Source organism: Callionymus lyra, chromosome 13 (assembly GCF_982586985.1).
Source record: "Callionymus lyra chromosome 13, fCalLyr1.hap1.1, whole genome shotgun sequence".
In the NCBI taxonomy this organism is placed as follows: Eukaryota; Metazoa; Chordata; class Actinopteri; order Syngnathiformes; family Callionymidae; genus Callionymus; species Callionymus lyra.
In genome coordinates, this window is record NC_141830.1 from 13,656,415 (window position 1) to 13,669,771 (window position 13,357).

At 38.1% G+C, this 13,357-nt stretch overlaps 1 protein-coding gene across 1 annotated transcript in view; it reads right to left on the minus strand.

Annotated features, from left to right (window-relative positions):
* LOC148067455 (transforming growth factor beta-3 proprotein-like) overlaps positions 1-13,357 on the minus strand; it is a 179,205-nt gene that overhangs the window by 89,363 nt on the left and 76,485 nt on the right. The window lies entirely within an intron of this gene.

Consider the following 13,357-nt stretch of genomic DNA (forward strand, 5'->3'; position numbering starts at 1 on the left):
GGGGGTATTCGGTAACCAAGATATGATGATGATGTATTATCAAATAAATTAAAAATAAAAATTTGTCCTGAACATGGTACTTCATGGACTTATTTAATTCTATTCATTGTTGAATCATTATATTTTTGAGTAAGTCATCTTAATTTGTGACACATTTTGACAGGTATTTGTCGGTTGTGTGTGGAAACTATGGAAACGGATCACACACTTGTAACGTTTTATTTGGTAGTGTATTCGGCAAAAACACTTTGATAGTTACCTCAACTCATATTTTGATATGTTGGTCAGATGAGACCCATAAAGATGATGTTGCTTTTCTTCGTCCCTTAGCACTGCAGGCATGTGAGCTCGGTAAACTAATGATGTACCCGCCGGCCAAATCACACACATATCAGCCCGTCTGGGACAACAAGCAGTTTCATAAGATGTTTTCCTCTCACAGCAAGATAAATCACTCCGTTTGTTCCTTGAGCAACAAACGACAAACAAACTCTGTCACTTTAATATTGGCTGGATGAGGGACGGCGGTTCTATTTTCAAATATACACCAACATGACCTCAAAACCCACATTTGATAATTAGATTTTTAAGGTTCTTTTCCATAAATCTGCTTCTCGTGGGTGACTGGCTCTTGTACAGGGTCACAGAGGACATTGGATCTAATCCCATCATGTGTCATCAAGCACATCTAAATGCCGACATTCATTCTTCCAAAACACAAAAGTTCAGGTAGACGTGGATCCGAACTCGGGCCCATTGTTAGTCATCCTACCTTCATTTGTTATTCGCCCCGTGGCAGTGTGTTGAAAGATGAGGTTCACCTACAGTGAATAATACTGACAGTCGTTTCCTCCATAGGAAGGAGGCTCACAATGAGGGCTCTGATTTTGTTGTTCCCACACTGGCTCCAGCGCGAGGTGATGACTTCCTATGACTGTTCTGACTCACCCTCGACCTCCTCACGCTTCCCCACTGTGGGCCTCTGAGTGCTGACCCCGCATGTCTCAGTGGAGAAAGCTATGTTTTTTTAATTATTCCACGTCAAAGTCTGTTTGCCTCAAAGCCAAAAACTACAACCATTATATTGTGACTTCTTAGCTTTTCTACTTTGTTGAACTAATATTGAACGGAGGTTCAACTCTGGGTTTGGACTAAACTGTTCTGGAAGTTCTTTGTTCTTCTAACTTGCTTGCTATCAACTTCGTGTGTTGTCTGTCTATGTGCACTGTGATGGACTGTCAACTTTTCCAGGGTGTCCCTAACCCTCCTGCCCCAAGTAGCTGAGATGAACTCAAGCCTAGATTGTTAAACACTGAATAAATGAACCTTATTTTCCTCCTTGTCTAATCCAAACACCAGAAGACTTTGAAAAGACTCTTTGACTAAAGATTTTACAAAGACTGAAGCTTGTTGGGTCACTTATCACAAGACTACGACTAGATTATTTTAGCCTCAGTAAAATACCACAACAAAATAAAAACGCAGTGCAGACATTTATTATTCCTGATTTCTTTCTTTCAAGATAAATATATATATATTTTTTAATTTAATTTAAAATAAAAAAACACACGTCTGACATGCATTATGTAATTTTATTGATATTTTTAGTAATAAATACATAAAAAATACATATTTACAATGTATTCTCTTTCTATTTTTTGTACAGACAGTTGACTCAAAGGCTCTCTCATGACGCCACCATTTCTTCCTCCATTTTCGGCTGATGCTTTCAGACGCTCGTTCTTCTACGTCCATGCTTGTTATTCCGAAGTCCTGGTTTCCTTTTTCTTCTTTTGTCAGAGACTTTAGCAAGACTGCTAATGATTTACTAAAGACATTCTTTTTTTAACCCTCGTGTTATCTCAGGGTCAAGATGACGCAAAGGTATCCCTTGTGTTGTCTCTGAGTGAAGGATACGACCTCCCTGGCTTCCATAAATACATATGCAGTGGTGGAGGTCGTTCACAAGGACAACACAAGGGATACCACAAACACATTTGTTCACTGGCATTCTGGTCAAGTTGACCCTGAGACAGTACAAGGGTTAAGTCAGGGACTGTGACAATCGTTTTGTTTAAAACCAGTTTAAGATTTTTTTAATTTGTCAAGTTGAATAAGCAGCACACGGTACAAGAGAAGTAAAATATTCTTCTTAAACGTAGTCATTAGCGCCATAATGATAACCTCTAGACCAGGGGTGTTTTACTCAATCACACAAGGGGCCAAAATCTTTTACCTGTCTAAGTCTTAGGCCAGAAAAAATGTATATTGACCAAAGAGGAAGTATGTGATATAGATATTGTCTCCAAACAAATTCCTTTCCTTCAACATCAGTTTATCTCTTATTTTTGACATTATATATGTTCCTTATTGTATCTTAAACACTGACATCTTTATAGGTCACTATATCAACATGAACATCAATGTACTTTGATTAAAATTGTCCAGCAGGTACAATATAGGAGAATTTGACACATGTTCTCTAAATAGAGTTAAATGTTGTGTTAGCTGATTTGTTTTTGTACAAATTAAATGTTCTACTTCTGTAAAAAAAAAACTTTTCAGTTGCTTCAGCTTCATCTCTGAGCGCTGCTGTCCTTACATGACCTGAGCTCGAGTCTGGAACATTCAAATACCATGTTAAAGAAATGCATGTCAAGGACAAATGAATGAAAAGATTGAATTGAATTATGAATTACGAGTTCATTTTCCAAACCAATCAACTTAAATCTCTAGATAAAAATGTGAATTTGTATGTTTATCTGTTCATCTGTGGGGTTTTACAAACTTTTGTCTAATTGATAAAGTCGCAGTGGTCAGTGGTATCAACGGTTGTAATTGATGTGAACGTTGCCAGTAATGACCTCTGAAGCTACGATGGGTTTGTTCTCCCTGGAGTAAAAAAAGACTAATTATCTTTTTGAACTGTGACTTATGGCTGTGTTGATTTTCGTGATGACCGTGAAACATTCATGCTATTTAGGTCAGATGTCGAAGTCATGGATACAATAACCAAACAAACGAGACTGTAGCCGCCAGCAGATGCCTGAGTTATTTTAAATAATGCCTTTCAAAGAAACATTTATTTATTTTTTACAAGCGGAAGTAATGAGATGTTGCTCAGTGTTTTGTTTAGACCCCATGATTCATTTATCAGAGTTACAAGAGAAACTGGAATTACATGTTTCCTAAAAAGGTGGTCGGATCAGTGATAGAAGAGACAGGGGTGGTTTTATATTATCAATTTAATCCATTTAATTATATCATAGTGTTATCTTTACCACCCGAGAAATTAAAGGTTTGTTATTGAGTAGTACATTTACAATATTTGAATTCAAAACTTTAGCCATGGTCTGCATCATGACCATGTTTTGAAGTTATTAGGTACTTTATAAAGTTCATTTTAACCTAGCGACTGGAGCTCAGGTTCATCTTTGTCAAAAAAGACAAACTTCAAAACATCCAAATACCTTTAATGTCCATGTTGTATTGAAGCACGCGCAATATTTACAGATATGTACTTCCTGTCTGTTTGTTATTCTTTAAACCTCTGCTACAAATGATCTTAAAATTTAGACTTATTTTAGTTTAATACAAGATGGACATTACGGACAAGCAGTACGGAGGTATTTGGATGTTTTTAAGTGTCTTTTTGGACGAAGATAAGTTTGAATTTTGGGTGAAATATATCTTCAAGAGACATTTATACATGTTAGTTAAAGATCAGACGTAACAACAAACAAGAGCCAATAAATGATCAATAAAGTTCATCTATCCATCTATCCATCCATTATCCATCCATCGATTCATCTATTTATCTATCTATCTATCCATCTGTCCATCTGTCCATCTATCCATCCATCTATTCATCTATCCATCATCACTCCATCCATCTATTCATCACTTCATCCATCTATTGATCTATTGATCTATCTATCTATCCATCCATCTATCCATCCATCCATCCATCCATCCATCCATCCATCCATCCATCCATCCATCCATCCATCCATCCATCCATCCATCCATCCATCCATCCATCCATCCATCCATCATCCATCCATCCATCCATCCATCCATCCATCCATCCATCCATCCATCCATCCATCCATCCATCCATCCATCCATCATCCCTCCATCCATCATCCATCATCCATCTATTCATCCATCCATCCATCCATCCATCCATCCATCCATCCATCCATCCATCCATCCATCCATCCATCCATCCATCCATCCATCCATCCATCCATCCATCCATCCATCCATCCATCCATCCATCCATCCATCCATCCATCCATCCATCCATCCATCCATCCATTATCCATCTATCTATCCATCGGTCCATCCATCCATCCATCATCCATCCATCCATCCATCCATCTATTAATCTATCCATTCATCATCCATCCATCCATCCATCTATTCATCACTTCATCCATCTATTGATCTATTGATCTATCTATCTATCCATCCATCTATCCATCCATCCATCCATCCATCCATCCATCCATCCATCCATCCATCCATCCATCCATCCATCCATCCATCCATCCATTATCCATCTATCTATCCATCGGTCCATCCATCCATCCATCATCCATCCATCCATCCATCCATCTATTAATCTATCCATTCATCATCCATCCATCCATCCATCTATTCATCCATCCATCTTTTCATCCACCATATCCGTTTATAAAACCTTGATTAAAATAGGAGTTCTAAACTTTTATTCTTTAAAAAAAAAACACAGAATCATGGCCACAAATTAAATAAATATTCCTAATATATTTGGATAATTGGTAAAAAATAAAAACGTTAGAAAGTGAAGACCCAAGACATTACTGTGTGAGGATCATCCATCCATTCCTCTTTGAACGGACTAATGCTAACGCTAAAGCTGCTGCAGGAGGTGAACCTTCACTCACGAAGGGATTCTCCTGCTGTCATGTGTGATCACTTCAGTGAGAGAATCTGTCCACGAAGGTCTCTGGGGATGGATTCGATTCCTGCTGCTTGAAAAATAAATGTAGATTATTTTCAGGAGCTGCTTTCTATCAACCGTTTTATCATCCATTCCTGCTACAAGAATGTATCTTCTATCTAGTGATGTTTGTCCCTGAGGTGAATCCCAAAGACTCGGTGTTAGCGTTGAGTGTCTTCTGGTCCTCATCATTTAGCACCCAAAAGTCTCGGAGGGATCAGTCCAGCTCCTCTGTGTCAGAGTCAGGTGTAGAATGTCCGACAGCTTTATTCCTGCTGCGACACCAGCGGTGCCGGTAATGAATCTGGGAACCAGAGTCCGCTCCCCATTCACTGGATAATTATAGCTGCAGGCGTCTGGGGCTGCGCGCCCATGAACGTGCTGAAAGACGCACTGAAGCCACACTCAAGTTATATTTAAAGTTTTCCATCTTTTTTGCTCTCCAGAGATTGAATTTTGCGCTGCTGGACCAGCTGCTGCTCACGACGCCCACTCTGGGCACAAATTCACTTAAACACTCAAATTGGATTTTCCCTTTTGTGCTGATAAAATCTGGTGTAAATCATTAGTTAAATATCAAACCCGGGCTGCGCGCCTGAGCAAACAGAGAGGGCAGGCGGGCGATAATGACGCTGCTGAGTGATGAGATGATGAGCCCAGTGGTCAGAGTTGGCCCGAGGTCACGACCGCTAATGGCTCCTGAACAAAGCCTGGTCTTGGTCACTAGAGTTTTAAAAGCAGAGGAGAGTTTCACATAAAAGTTAAGTGCCTGAAAAGGTATGAATCAATGTTATTGAATACTTTTTGACCTGACCTGGACATCCAACTCACAAGAGTCGGAATTTGTGATAAACTTTTTGTACGTCAAAGTTTTATCTATCTATCTATCTATCTATCTATCTGTTAAAAGAGTTACATTTTATGAGGTGTTTTTGTAGCACATGCTGGATGGTTCGATCAAAATAAACTAAAGTTGTTGTTTTTTTTAACAAAAATAAATATGTGTTTAAGATAAGATAAGCCACAGAGATCATTGATGTCAACACTTGAACAGAGACTTACAATAACAGTAAAACCTGCATCAAAGGGAAAACATTTGTTTAGTTAAAGATAAACATGAAGATAATACTAACGATACCGTTTACTCTTTTTTTCATGTCTGGACAATTGTTTTTAAAATGTTGTGTGTATTTCAGTGATAACATCCATCTTTACAAGATAAATGACATTTATATTTTCTATAAAGTCAATACTTTTTTTACTTTATAACTTAATGAAAGAAGACTATGATTGTGTGAATGCTGAAGGAATCTCCTCCTACAAATTTTATCCGCTTTTCAATTCGGCTCGATCCCGAATGTATGGAATGTAATGTAATTCAACTACTTCTTCTTATACTAATTCTACTACTTCTTGTTCTCCTACTACACTACTGATTCTTCTACTACTTCTACTACTTATTCTACATCTACTACTACTTCTACTACTTCTTCTACTCCCACTACTACTTTTACTACTACTACGTATTCTTCTTTTTCTACTATTTATTCTACTTCTACTACTTCTTCTACTCCCACTACTACTTTTACTACTACTACTTATTCTTCTTTTTCTACTATTTATTCTACTTCTACTACTTCTTCTACTCCCACTACTACTTTTACTACTACTACTTATTCTTCTTTTTCTACTATGTATTCTACTTCTACTACTACTACCACTTCTTCCACTTCTACTGCTAATGCTTCTACTACTAATTCTACTACCTTAACTACTACTTCTAGAAACTCTACCCAGTCAAGTTGACTAGCTTTTGAACTCTTGGATACCTCTTCTTCTACTACTCATACTTCTACTACTTCTACTACTTATTCTCCTTCTACTACTTCTTCTACTCCCACTACTAGTTTTACTACTACTTCTTCTACTTCTACTTCTAATTCTACTACTTCTACTACTACTTCTAGACTCGCATTTTGAACTCTTGGATACCTCTGCTTCTACTACTACTAATACTAATACTACATATACTTATACTACTAATTCTACAAGTAATTATACTTATACTTTTACTACCAATTCTTATACGAATTATACTACTGCTTTTACTACTTGTACTTCTACTACTTATTCTCCTTCTACTACTACTTGTACTACTTCTTCTACTCCCACTACTACTTTTACTACTACTTCTTCTACTTCTACTTCTAATTCTACTACTTCTACTACTACTTCTAGACTCGCATTTGAACTCTTGGATACCTCTGCTTCTACTACTACTAATACTAATACTACATACTGTATACTTATACTACTAATTCTACAAGTAATTCTACTTATACTTTTACTACCAATTCTTATACGAATTATACTACTGCTTTTACTACTTGTACTTATATTACTTATTCTTCTACTACTACATTACTATTTCAACTTTCAACCCTTATTTCAACCCTTTTTTATCCTTTTATTCTAATTCTTCCTTTTCTTCTTTTTTTCAAATTATTCACAACTGTCTTTTTCCTTTATGTGATCATTTCAACTGTTTCCACACATATGTACTTTGAATACTGATACTGTCAAACATTTGTGCTCACAGATTCAGCAGATTCAGCATTCACACTGTATTTTCTTCTGGAAATGCACATTTTCTAGTAATAATAATAAAAATAATAATCAAGATCTGAGCTTATGAATTGAATTGAGCATATTAACAAAGTGGTACGAAGAATAAACCCTACTGACTGAAGAAACATCTTAAGACGTTTTTATTTGTTCAGGCTTTTCCTTGATTTTCTGGAACTCCTGTTGTGTTATCAGTTTTATCTTGACCTTTAAAGTATATACTTTATTTAATATTGTTTTGATTGTTTAAGTGCTTTGTGACCCTGGTCTGGAAAAGCGCAATATAAATATAAATGACTTACTTACTTAAGTATTGAGCCTGGTTTCTTTGTCTCACTCCCTCTCAGAGAACTCATCGTGCAGCAGCGTGTTTTTATTTATTTATTGTCTGCTCTCTGAAATCGATTGGATCTTTTTTTTTTGTGAAGGATTTGATTGTTCTCATGAGCATGCGTAACTCTTGACACATGCACAGGTGACTCAGCTCTGGGTTTGGGTGGTCGTACCTCAGAAGCGCTGCAGGCCACCGTCACGGTGCAGATGTTTCTCGTGAAGAACATTAATCACCACCATCGTACAAACCGCACGAAAACATCACTACAAGCCGACTCTCTAAATGAATAGAAACATCTCCACATGTCCAGAAATAAAAGCCTCGTTCGTTGCCGGCAACATTTCCGAGCGAAACATCTACTTGAAACTCAATAATCGGTTGAGCGTTCCTGCCGTTGTGGTTCCAACACAACGACTCAGGAGAGGAGGTGGGAAGGGAGGGAGCGGGGAACAGGCTGCTGACGGAGACAAAAGATTTAGGGATTAGAAGGGTTAGCAGGAGAACAAAGTGACCCCGGCTGAAAGCATGGATAACAGGCAGAAAAAAAAAGAAAAAGAAGAGCAGAGTGAGAAAGCACCTTCGGCTCTGATTTGTTTTGTCTTTTAAAGAAACATTTGCCAACGCGGTTGTTGGAGAAAGTGCCCCAATGGCTTTATTTATGGGGCCCTCGAGTGATCAGAGTAAAACTATAAAACTGATCATGTTGAAATTTCAACTTTTGTGAGCATTTCGTGTTCAAATCGAAATAACTGTCTATCTGTTATTGTTTTTTTTATTGTTTTTTTTTATTAAGAAAAACAATGTTATTTGTTTTGTATATTTTTCAGGATTTTGTTGAACATCTTCAATAAAATAAACATTTTTAAGTTAAGTTTTCCTTCTACTGAAGCTCTTTTTTCACAATAGTCGCAATAAATAATGATCTGCAAAACCTGTCAAGACCAAAAAGTTGAATTAATTCACGTAACTTTCCATCATTTTAACATGTGAAAAGGAAAAGTGAACTCTCGCTTTTCTTAAAATGTAATTACTTGAGGACAGACCCATTGCTTTGATGTGTGTGTGTGTGTGTGTGTGTGTGTTTGTGCGTGTGTGTGTGATGAATGTGAGTGTAACCGGCACCGACTGCAGCCGCTGCATTCATGCAGGTCTAGTCTTTTCCAGGAAAAAGTGGATCTGATTTCTGGTCATTGTCAGTGCAGGTGCAGTGAATTACCTTCAGCCACCTTCACCGGTCGGTGGCTTCCTTCCTTCATCCGGCCCTAAAGGCCAGAGCTTGACGGGACTGAAACTCGACGCTGGGATGTGATGATGTCTTGAAGAGGCGAACACAGGCGGTGAGTGTAAGAGGGAGTCGTGCTCGTGACCACAGCGGCTCCTTTCAAGGTTTCAGCTGAAGATGAGCATTTACAGAACATTATCATGAAACAACTGAACCTACAACACAGTCTGCACAAGTAGCGGCGTCCGCAACACAAATCATCCTAAATATTAGATTAGATTAGATTGACTTCAGGTTTCCAGTTCAGAGCAGACAATAGAAGAACAAAATGCAACTCAAAAGAGCAAAGAGCAATAGATAACAAAGTGCAAAGAAGTGCGAGAAGATCTTACCACAAAACAACACAACAACAATAATAACACAATGAAACACAACTTAATAACTTGTTAATATCTTGTTTCAATTTGTGAAAAGCGCTGTCAAGTGTCGGTGATAGAGTTCCAACGGCTGGTTGTGATCGGTGTTAAAATGTAGAAGAAGAAGAAGCTGTCGAGTCTTTTCTTTTAAGTGTGTAGCAACAGTGTTTGATTTGAGACAGTACTACCTTGTCCAAATTTGAGCACTGCGCAAGTAAGTGCACGTTAAGACGTTTTTATTTGTTCAGGCCTTCCCTTGATTTTCTGGAACTCCTGTTGTGTTATCAGTTTTATCTTGATCTTTAAAGTATATACTTTATTGAATATTGTTTTGATTGTTTAAGCGCTTTGTGACCCTGCTCTGAAAAAGCGCTATACAAATAAAAATTACTTACTTACTTACTTACACAGCACTTGTTTTTCACAGTTGTTTCACTGATGTATTCACACCAACACAGATCTGGGCAAAGAGACGCCCGGGGGCCACACTTTTACTGTTCATTACAAAGAAATCCTAAAAATAACTTGTTTTCAGTAAATTTTTATTTTTCCCATTCGTTGTATGTAGTCGATGTGAGTATTTCTGTCCCTTAAAAAAAAGTGTTGTTGCTTTTAGTCATTGCATAATTACAATGCTGCTTTCTTTTACCCTGACGGCCCTTGACACTCACATGTCTTACACATGTATTAATGCAGAAAGGGTTATTAATTATGATGCCTAGTTGTTTTTATTTGTTCAGGCTTTTCCTTGATTTTTTTGGAACTCCTGTTGTGTTATCAGTTTTATCTTGATCTTTAAAGTATATACTTTATTGAATATTGTTTTGATTGTTTAAGCGCTTTGTGACCCTGGTCTGGAAAAGCGCTATACAAATAAAAATGACTTACTTACTTACTAGTCAAGACTAATCTGTAGGATTTGAATTCTTGTTTTTGGCTTCCTCCGGTGTCAAAACAGTGTCACTGCAATGTTGTAAATACATTTGTGTCCCCTGATGAAAGAAAGACTCTTTGTTCAGTCGGTTTATGGTGTTCTATTCCTGGTAAGTTGAGAAAGTCTCAATATTTAATATGTAAACATTGTCTCTGACCCACTGCTGTAAATCAATTCGGTGGTCACATGACACGACTCTCTCTCTGAGTCGAAGCAAAGTCATGTAGTGAAGAAAAGATTATAATAATCGTTTTAGTACACGAGTAATGACCGTTGAAAAAAATCTTACATTATCTCTGAAGTCCAGAGCAATTAAACAATAAGACACTTGTTGTTTTTTAACATGGTACATAAAATACATTTGTGATTTTTAATTCTGAGTTTGCATGTTTGTTTATACTGCTCAGACAAGAGGAGGAAAGTGGGTCGTTCTAGGAAAACAGTACAATTTCACAACTAAAAAAAAAAAAAAGGCATTTTTTGTTCTCCAAGCAACAAAAAGCGTTAATTATAGTTTTTGAAATACATAATGGATGTTTTAATATCATTAGAATAACAAATATGTTTACATAAATGTACATGAATATGTAATTACTATAAATATTTTTGTGATGGTGCAGCATGGCGGAGGTGTACGCTCTCTTTTTCTTTTTACCACATTTAATTTCTTTCTACAATCATATACTTGTTATTACCTCCTTCTTTGAAATGTGCAGTTGCACTTCTGTCTGTTATTTTTTCAAAGGACTCTACGAAGGTCTTTGCAGAGGATGAATTGAATTCAAGAGATTGACAGAGATGAACTCATATAAAGAAATGTGAAGCAACAAAACAAATGATCTCAGTTCATAAAGAGAATCACAAGCTTCTGCTGATGGATGTGGTTCTGGCCTTGAACAGTTTGTTCCTCGCAGGCCTGTGTCTGTGATAAAATAAAAGCAAAATGTGAACAAAAATGTAGTGTTTGTGCTTGTTTCCTATGAACTGGTTTGATCTCCTCCACAATGGGGCGTTGAAGGTTTCTGGGTCTGAATCCTGACGAAGTGAAGGACAGCCAATGTGACATCTAATAAAAGACGACTCAAGTGTTTCTCATCTGCATTTGTGCAAAATAAGTGACGTTGTGATGCTTTAAGTGTCAGAATATTTGTGAACAAAGACAAATAGATGTTGAGTTGGACAGCTTTAATGAACACAGACGGAGATGAACAAAGCAGAGTGGAAAAAAAGCAGCAGACAGCCATGACTGTGCGTTAGATGTTTGTCTAGACAGTGAGCGAACTCCTTCCCTCCATTGTTGTGAGGCACTCACACACAGAAAAACAGGATATTAATTTTCATGGAGCAGACGCTTTTAAAGCGAGGGAAATATAGCGATGAAGCTCTGAACCATCCTGTGTCCTCAAGTTATTGATGAACTCAACACACTTTTACTTATCGTGAAGGGGTCAAGGTCACTGGTGAAGTGGCCCCCATCCATTATAAGGAGTAAAATAGACCCCATCATAGATATATTTTCCAAAGCAACTTTTCCACACCATTCACTTTTTATACATTGAGATGCCAGAGATGTTCGAGCCTGGCATGACTCATCTTTTGTTACGTGAAATGAACTGATTTCTAAGTTCTGAGGAGACACGTTAGATGATCTCGCCTGACCTCTAGAGGACACTTGTAGTAGCTTAATAATGCAATGACTTGATATAGTTCACATTTAAACATGAGATCATTGAGATGGTATTTTCAGCGTAAACAAATCTCGATAGTTTCAATAAAAAACAACAACAGTACTTACGATCATTGTACCTACTTATTAAACTTCAACACCGGCAAATTAAACAATATAATACAATATATGTATCATATTGTCTCGTTGTTTAATTCAATAAAATTAATTTATTTTATATGTTTTGTTTTCTCGACCCAATGTCACCCAAAAATGAAACGTTTAGACTTTCCTTAATATTTTGTAGCTGCTCTTATCTATTCTGTGACGATTAAAAAAGACGGTTGTGAATATAAAGTCATCTTTATCTTGGTTAGTAACTTCGAGCGGGTGGTCAAGGACCACATCCTCTCTGTACTGCCCAAATGAATTTATTTTCTTTAGAGCCTAAGCGCTCAACTGAGGATGCCATCCCCACTGCTCTCCACCAGAGTCTGGAGCACCTGGATGATAAGAACACCCACCTGCGAATGCTGTTCCTGGACTTTAGCTCAGTATTCAACACCATTGTCCCCCAGGACCTGTTATGAAAACTGGGCCCTTTGGGCCTCAACACCCCCTTGTGCAACTGGCTGCTGGACTTCCTGACCAACAGAAACCAGTCTGTCTGTGTGGGCAACAACACCTCAAGAGTCATCTCTGTGAGCACCGGCTCCCCACAGGGCTGTGTCTTGAGCCCCCTGCTGTTCACCCTGATGACCCACGGCTGTCGTCCCAGGTAAAGTACCAACCAAATCCTGAAATACGCTGATGACACAACAGGGCCTCATTCAGGACGACAACGAACTGGCCTACAGAGAGGAGGGCCAACACCTGGTGGACTGGTGCGAGGTGAACAACCTGCTCCTGAACGTCGACCAGACTAAAGAAATCATCATAGACTTCAGAAGATCCCGACCCAGCCATGCAACACTCCTCATCAACGGCACGACGGTGGAGGTCGTCAGCAGCACCAAGGTCCTGGGGGTACACATCACAAAGGACCTCAGCTGTACACTTCACATCACCTCCCTGGTTAAGAAAGTCCAGCAGTGCCTGCACTTCCTGAGACGGATGAGGAAGGTGTCTCTCCCATCCTCTACACCTTCTACAGAGGGACCATCCAGAGCCTAC